Below are 7,748 nucleotides of genomic sequence, written 5' to 3' on the forward strand. Positions count from 1 at the left end.
AGCAAAGGCTTCTTTTTTTCCTTTGCAACACAAGACGAAGAAACGAAGGGACCGAAAGAATCAATATGTTGTTTTTATCGTTACTAACCCGTGATTTTTGTTACTACTCATTTCGAGGGCAAAGAATAGGGAAACATTCGAAACTGCTTTTAGCCTTTCGCCCACGTGGGTGTGATTGCAGATTGGACATGCGAACGAACGGGACTTCCTTTCTCCATAACAGGCGGGAAATTATGTAAATTGTCAAGGAAAGTACGATTTTGTTTCACGAGCAGAAGTGATGATAAATTAATTTTGATTAATTACCATTACATTGATTGATTGATTACATTACCATTTATTTTAACATCATACAAATTTGAATGTTGCTGATAAAGTTTAAAAATTATGTTAAAAAGAATGAAAATGAATGAATGAATTCACTGCATATACCTTAAGCTTAAGCGTTATTCTAAATAGCTTTTTTAATTTAAATCTTCGCCATCTTTGCTCAATTTGTTCCATCAGTAATTGCGACAAATTACATCCCAATTGATAACTCAATTGAAGTATCATTATCTTTTCCAATAAGGTTGCTAGGTTGCATCCTCCAGCCAATCTTCCTGCCCCTGTACGGGTGTCATTTTTTCCTGATTAAAGACTAGAGGCAACATCAAATTGCTTCCAGCCGTGACCGTGATGAGCCATGGGGTTACAGCGCCATTTTCCTGTTCACAAATGTTCATTCCAATTGATCGAGCGTTCAATTCTTCAAATAGTTCCTTCAACATTCGTTCGGAGGGAAAGTTCGTTTTCTTGGGTAAGACTTTTTGCAAGCGATTTTAATAGTAAGTTTACTGGTGGGCCTTAGATCTCTCGGGAAAACACCTGGAGACGGAACATGCTTGTCCATGTTGTGGCATTAAAGCGCGGCAATGATGGACGTCGCTGTCGTCGTGTGTCGCTCCGTGTGACGGAATTTGGCGTTCAGTTTAAGACGTGCACTGCTGGAATGAGTCTCGGGAAGACGTACAAGCCTCGCAAGGAAATTATTTAAACATCATCTCGTAACATTGATTGATATATCGCTTGTTTGCGTTGCTTGTAGTAGTCTATTCTTGTTTGTACGCTCAAATAAGTCACGAAATGGCACGGAAAAACTATACGACGTACGAAACGCCACATAATGCAACTACGCAAGAGACGAACGCGGATGTCATTTAATTCGTTTCTCTCATCAACATTGCGATTTAATGTTTTTTAAATGAGTGCCAATCATTCTGTGGGAAGCATAGCAGGATAGGTGCATGAAGAAGGAAGATCTTGGCAAGTTCTTACGATGAGGTTAACATCGAAAAGGTTCATCATTTCCCGGCATGCAATAAAATTAAAGAATGTGCAGTACCGATTTGAGAAGAGGTAATTGTAAGAGCTTTCCCTGCAAAAAATTCAAAATTGTTAACTTTCATCCGTTTTACTTTATTGGTTTACTCAATCTCGATAGAATGACACTGTCATGACATTATTTGTAATAACATTATTTTGAATGAATAAATATTGTGTGAGGTGGTACTTCTGATTTATTTTGGATTTTTTTTATCACTTTTGATGCATTTCTTGGTCAGGGCTCAAATTGTATTGCTTTTTTCAGTATTATTGTAAAAATATTTAACATCATGACCCATTATTTCTACTGGAAATTTTCTGTCATGAGGAACTGTTTTAAGTAATGCGTTGCATCATTTTACTCTTCTTTAATTTTGCAACCAGCTTGGAGCGAATCTTCAGAGCGCCTCTTGACACCTCGTCACGTTTTTGACACTCGATTGGGGTCAAAACGTTCCGCGTTAAAAGAGTCCAAGTGGCGAACAAGCCGCTTTTAGTAATTGCGTAGGAAGGTACTTCAAAAATGCAACGCTGAATTGTTGGTGTCGCGTCGACTAGTGGTGTAAAGAGAATCTATGTTTGTTCCAGATTGCGCGCCGTTGCAATGTGAAAAAGTTATGTGTGTGTGTGTGAGTATTCCTGCTCGGCTCCCGTACAAACATTTGAGCACTCGCCCGGAACGGTACCGACACTTTTCCCGCCATGACGGTTTTCCGACAGCTCCGGTTTCCGTCGTTGCACCATTTTACATAGGTGTAATGTTTTCTTTCATGCAGGTGAAAAGCAGAAAGCACGACACTCTTGAGTACTGCCACGGCAAGGGTTTCAGCGTCGAACAGGCAAGTGCGAGCAGGGAACCCTAAGTTTTAACATAATTTAAACATCAAGCGAAAAATCACGACCTCAATATTTGTCATCACCTCTCTCAGAACTCGTCTGTGCAAACACAAAACTCCGTGGGCTGCACGTACGAAGAAGCAAATCCGAAAATTTACCAAAAACAGCGTCATCATCAATCCATCGCTACCTTCCATGGGGAGAAAAAAGCAACCACGAAAGCGACAACTAATCAGGAAGTTTGGAGTAAACAAAATTGTCATCAAACAACGCCCGCGATTCCCATTTCATTTTTCACTGTCTTTGATCTCAAACTGGTTCAAAGTCGGCGCAGACGAAAGTTTGACATTTACTTTCGTTTCTTATTTAATTCATCACGGTTCGCAGCCAGTTTGGCAAACAAGTCTGCAGCGAACTGTTTGCTCGTTCGTCTTGGAAACGATTGCTCCAACGGGTGAATATGAAGCGGCCGTGAAAGTCTTCGTTTTTGGAATTTTGCAATTTAAAAATTGACAACAAGTTTCCTCTCCAAGATTTAGATTTAAAAATTATTCAAAAACAACGTCAGCGTGTACTCAAACAACAAATCAACAGCACAATAGCCGAGAATCATGGCACGGATAACGGTTCGGAGTGGTAAGGATCACTTACACTTTTTTAGTCCATTTTGAAAATACCCATTTGGATCCTTGCTCAACTCTAACTTCATCGCACGATGGTGCCAAAACTCGATAACTACCAAAAAAGCGATGCTTCTCAATGCAAATTTGAAGCTCACTACAACCAAACCCAACCGGAGGTTTCTGTTACAGCCGATCCTAGAGTTAGCCGGTTATGGTAAAGTAATAACTGCCACCATTAAATGTCTCATTGAACCACAAACCCGTAGCGGTTTTCGCTATAAGTGAGAGAAAGGGCTACCAGAGAGGGGGATGTCGTGCACACAGACAGACGACTTCAATTGATTCATGAATATTTGATAAGATTGCTCGTAATCCCAAATCCCCCACTTGTCGGATAGGTTTTTTGAGGCTCGAATTGTTACGGAATTACTCCCTATGCTGCCTTGTTCGCCGATCGTCGCGAACATATTTTCCATTCGTTTTGCATCATCACAAGAAAACCAGAAACCTTAAGCATCCTTGGTGGAGTGATTTTTTTCGCGCTTAATACTATACTCTTCAGCACCCGGTTGTATCCCCCGATGCCGTTGAGTACGTTTTCAGTTTAGTTTTTCATCCTACATCACCTTCACTCGGCAGCGGGAAGGGTTCAACTTCCTACGGACAGGCAGTAAGATTTATTCGATTACACTGCCAGCAGGGATGCCGGGTCTTTCGGTTAGAGTTTCGATTAAAAACCGACAGGCGCAACTTCAATCGACTTCGGCGGCAATCCATGGCACACGCTGCAAGGCGATAAATTTAAATGCTTTAGGCGCAATTCACTGAGTCACGCCGCTGGAGATTTTTGATACTGGGCGTTATTGGATTAACCCGTTTGCAATAGCTGACATTCAGGGCTTTTTGTTTGTGTGTAGATTTTAGGGCGAACGCAGAAGGGAAGACATATTAATTATTTTCGGAAGCACTGCAAGTCGTCATGTGGCAGTTTTATGGGTTGCTGTTATACAGATTGAATGCTTAGAAATCATTTAATAGTTATGGTTTTCTTGACGATTTCACATTTTAAGAAGTGAAAATAATATTACAGCAATAAGATACCAAAAAACTGCAATAGATCCACATTACAAAAATTTCAGCTCGAGTGAAATGAACAGCAGTTTACGAGATTGTACAGAAATACCATATTAAAATAATAAAATTGAACGTGCTCGTTGAAGTTCCGCGACAGTACAGCAAAAACGGGATAAAAAATCGGCCCTGGCGCACTTTTTCGGCACCACGGGCTCAAATCCTCACTGGGACAGTAACGTTCCCTGTGCGAAAGGAGCAACTATTGACGAACACAATGGAAAAATTCTAGTAATCCATAAAACATAATGTCCGCTACCCAGGTATGTTTTGCAACATTATAAATTTTGTTTTTTTGGTCTGGTAAACCCCAACTCCTTCGAAAAAATAAGTTCCGACACAAGACTGTTTTCTGTGAAATGAGGGAAAATATGTTGAAAAACATTAACCAGCCTTTCTACATACAAAATCATCTTTCTACTCCACTCGGAAAAAAATATAAAACTTTTTACTTAGAAATTTGAAGCTTTTTCGAGTTTTACCGATATCTTTATTGCCAGTGATCTTACTCCGCCCGAAGTGCGCATTTATATCAATTTGAACAAAAGTGACCGCTTGATTGTGCTACGCAATTTTATCCTTTCTTTACTATTACTTTGTAGTAATTACCCTATCCTACCTAAACAGTATCTCTTATTAACCTATTTTTAATAACCTATCTGATTCGAGCATTTCCTTTATTTCATATTTGAATTTACATTTAAGAATAATTAATTATCTATATAAAACAAGTATCTATCTCTTTTTATCATGTTACTATCCTTATACTTAAAATAGTTTTGAGCGTTACTTAGCGTTTTTTTTCGTTTGACGCGTTTTTTCGACCATGCGTTTTTCGACCGTCGCGCCCGCCACAGCTAAAACCAAACATGCGATGGAAACACTCTCTCTCTCTCTCTAAATCATTTTCAGCAGAAGATCAAGAGCAAAATCACTACAGCATAACACAAAACCTCTGTGTCTTGAACGATAAAGTTTTCATTTTTTCTTAAGCACAAGTTTTAATGTATTTTAGAAAAAAACTTTTGTAAACAAAACCTTCACACGTACGAATGAACAAGTTAGAACTGCATTGACAGCTTGCTTTGATTTCCTTTGTAAAGGTAGGGTAATGTAAGCCAGTTTCATGAAAATGATATTATTTCAAGACACTGACAGGGCCAAGGTATGTACATCGTTTCAAGGTAACCTAATTTTTAAATCAACATGTTTTGTTATCAAAATAGATAAAAAAATGCTTTTATTGCACCTTTAGTGCTTAAAAAAACTGTTTGCTTTATTTTTGTTCATCGATCATATATCATCGAAAAATAATAGATACGTCAGCTGTCTCAACCTTGGTTATGTGATGCAAATATCAATTTCAGGCAAGGCCCAAGGTATATATAATGTTTCAAGGTAACTTTATTATAAAATCAATAGTTTTTGTGATCAATGTGTTCTAAAAATGTCAGGATTTTTAGTTTAGCAAACTATAAACTGAAGAAGCGTGGTTTTCATATTTTGATTTGAAGAACATACAATGATGCTTTTAGTTTCTTTCTTTTAGAACATACAATGATGCTTTTAGTAGTAATTCTTCTTTTGTTCCACGCAAGGTACAAGGAGCATTCAAAAATTTAAGGAGACTTTATGATAAAATCAGTAATTTAGTTATCCATTGGTGGGCCCAAGGTGTGTATAGAGTTGTAAGGTATCTTTGTAAATGTTCATGTAAATATAATGGGCATGTGAAACTGATCTTGTGCAAACCCAAGGTGTACACAGCATATCAAATAGAGATAATGGAATATCATCATGGGTTTTCAATAAAAAAATGGAATTGCAAGGTGAATTAATTTATTTGTCATAATTTTGACATCTTGATGCAACAGTTTTGACACCTTTGAGGAGGGCTGGAGACAAGGTGTATATATTAGAAAGTGAAGTCGTCCAGAGTAAAATGACATTTCATGACTTGACGTAACTCTGCTGTTGGTATTGTGGTGAGTTTTGAGTGAGTATTGCACAAGGTTTGAGGTTATGACAAATCAATACTCAAATATGGCACACCTGCCACAGCGACGTAATGTCACCTTCCATATATATATACCTTGGGCTTGAAAGCCAAAAAAAAGTGAAATAGAGACATGACAGAGAAGAAGGAGCAAGAGGGAGAGTAAGTCAGATAGACTGGGGAAGCAGGAATGAAAGAGAAATAGAGAAAAACAGAGAGAGAGAGAGAGAGAGAGAGAGAGAGAGAGAGAGAAGGATGGGAAGCGAGTGAGATAGAGAGAGGGAGAGAGGGGGAGGCGTGAGAGAGAGAGAATGAGGAGTGAGGGGAGGGGGCGTGAGAGGGGCAGCATAAGAGGGGGAACGGGAACAACCGTGCGCTGGCCGACTTTGGTAGCAACGTGGTCAGTTAATTGGTACGAACAAGGCAGGATAAGGGAGATGCATCCTTCCGAGCAACACAGAAGGTGGGGGATAGCATGCGTCACAGTCTTCCGGGTTTCGAGCTGATACTGCGGGGCTTCGACCTGGACCAGGAAGAGGTCCAGAAAGATTCACATCTAATTTTTAATTCCACAATTCGAATTTGTATTTTAACCCGCTTTCCACCATTTGACACAAATGACCTTCTACAGAAAGAACTAGAAAAAGTAACGCGGACGACATGAAACCTTACATGGGGCGGAAGGGGACCCAGGAGTTACCGACGGGCCAGGTACCTGGCCTCCAAAAAACTAGTTCTATCTATCTATCTTAATTTACTGGTTGAATTTAACTTCCATTCTTAACTTAACGAAATTACCTGATATATTTCATAAATTTATCACCTTTGATCTATATAACTGACAAGCTGACCCAATATTGAAAAAAAAAACAAAGCATTACAATTCAAGGTAAGCCCCATTGATTTGGTGACTGCAGATGTCGACACAGAACTATAACAGATCCATCTTTAAGTCGTGGCATATCAGACAAATCGAAAGAATGTTTTAAAATTCCAGTGAACGATTCACGGCTTCGTTTTCATTTTCAATGCGATTAATCCATTTATATGAGCGCCATGGTCCGGGTGGAGTCATTAGCATAGGTTTTTTAAGCAGCTAAAATTGTACGTGCACGCAACTAATCTTAGTTTCGATACTATGGGGCATTCACATAAACATTTGTTATAAATCATTTTTAGTTGAAGCTAATTGGAAAATGAGCGGGTGAAAGCGGGTTGCAAGCCCACGATACTATTCACTATTAAATTTATAATCTTCTTCTTGGCGTAACGATCTCTTGGTCATGCCTGCTCGTTAAGGGCTTACGAGACTTGTTTCCCTGTTGTACGTGGATAGTCAGTCCTCTCGTACAGGGGAGGGTCCGGTCTCGGTTGGGATTCGAACCCACGCCGTCGAGGTGGTGAGGACATTTATAATCTATATACCTAATAAGCTTGCTATAAATCATTTTAAACATCTTTAATCTATATACCTAGCTTAATGTTTGGCACTACCAAAATCGCACTGCCGTAATGAGTACGCTTTGGACGTGGAGGGAAACCTTCTCCTGGAGAATTTATGCGAGGGGATGCGGTATGAAAACGACAAGCATCTACGCTAAATTAAACGTATAGACTAACGTCTAAGGACTATCCTTGCGATTCGATCTGTTTTCCGTTTAAGCTGGTCCGCCGGAACGCTTTTCTATTTATTCATGCCGGATCCGAGGCCACAAAGCAAAATTGGAGACACTCCAAAAATAAATGCTAGACACATAGCCATAATTGATCAGTAAAGATAGCAGCCAAATGTCCTG

Source organism: Anopheles ziemanni, unplaced genomic scaffold (genome assembly GCF_943734765.1).
Source record: "Anopheles ziemanni unplaced genomic scaffold, idAnoZiCoDA_A2_x.2 scaffold_103_ctg1, whole genome shotgun sequence".
NCBI lineage: Eukaryota > Metazoa > Arthropoda > Insecta > Diptera > Culicidae > Anopheles > Anopheles ziemanni.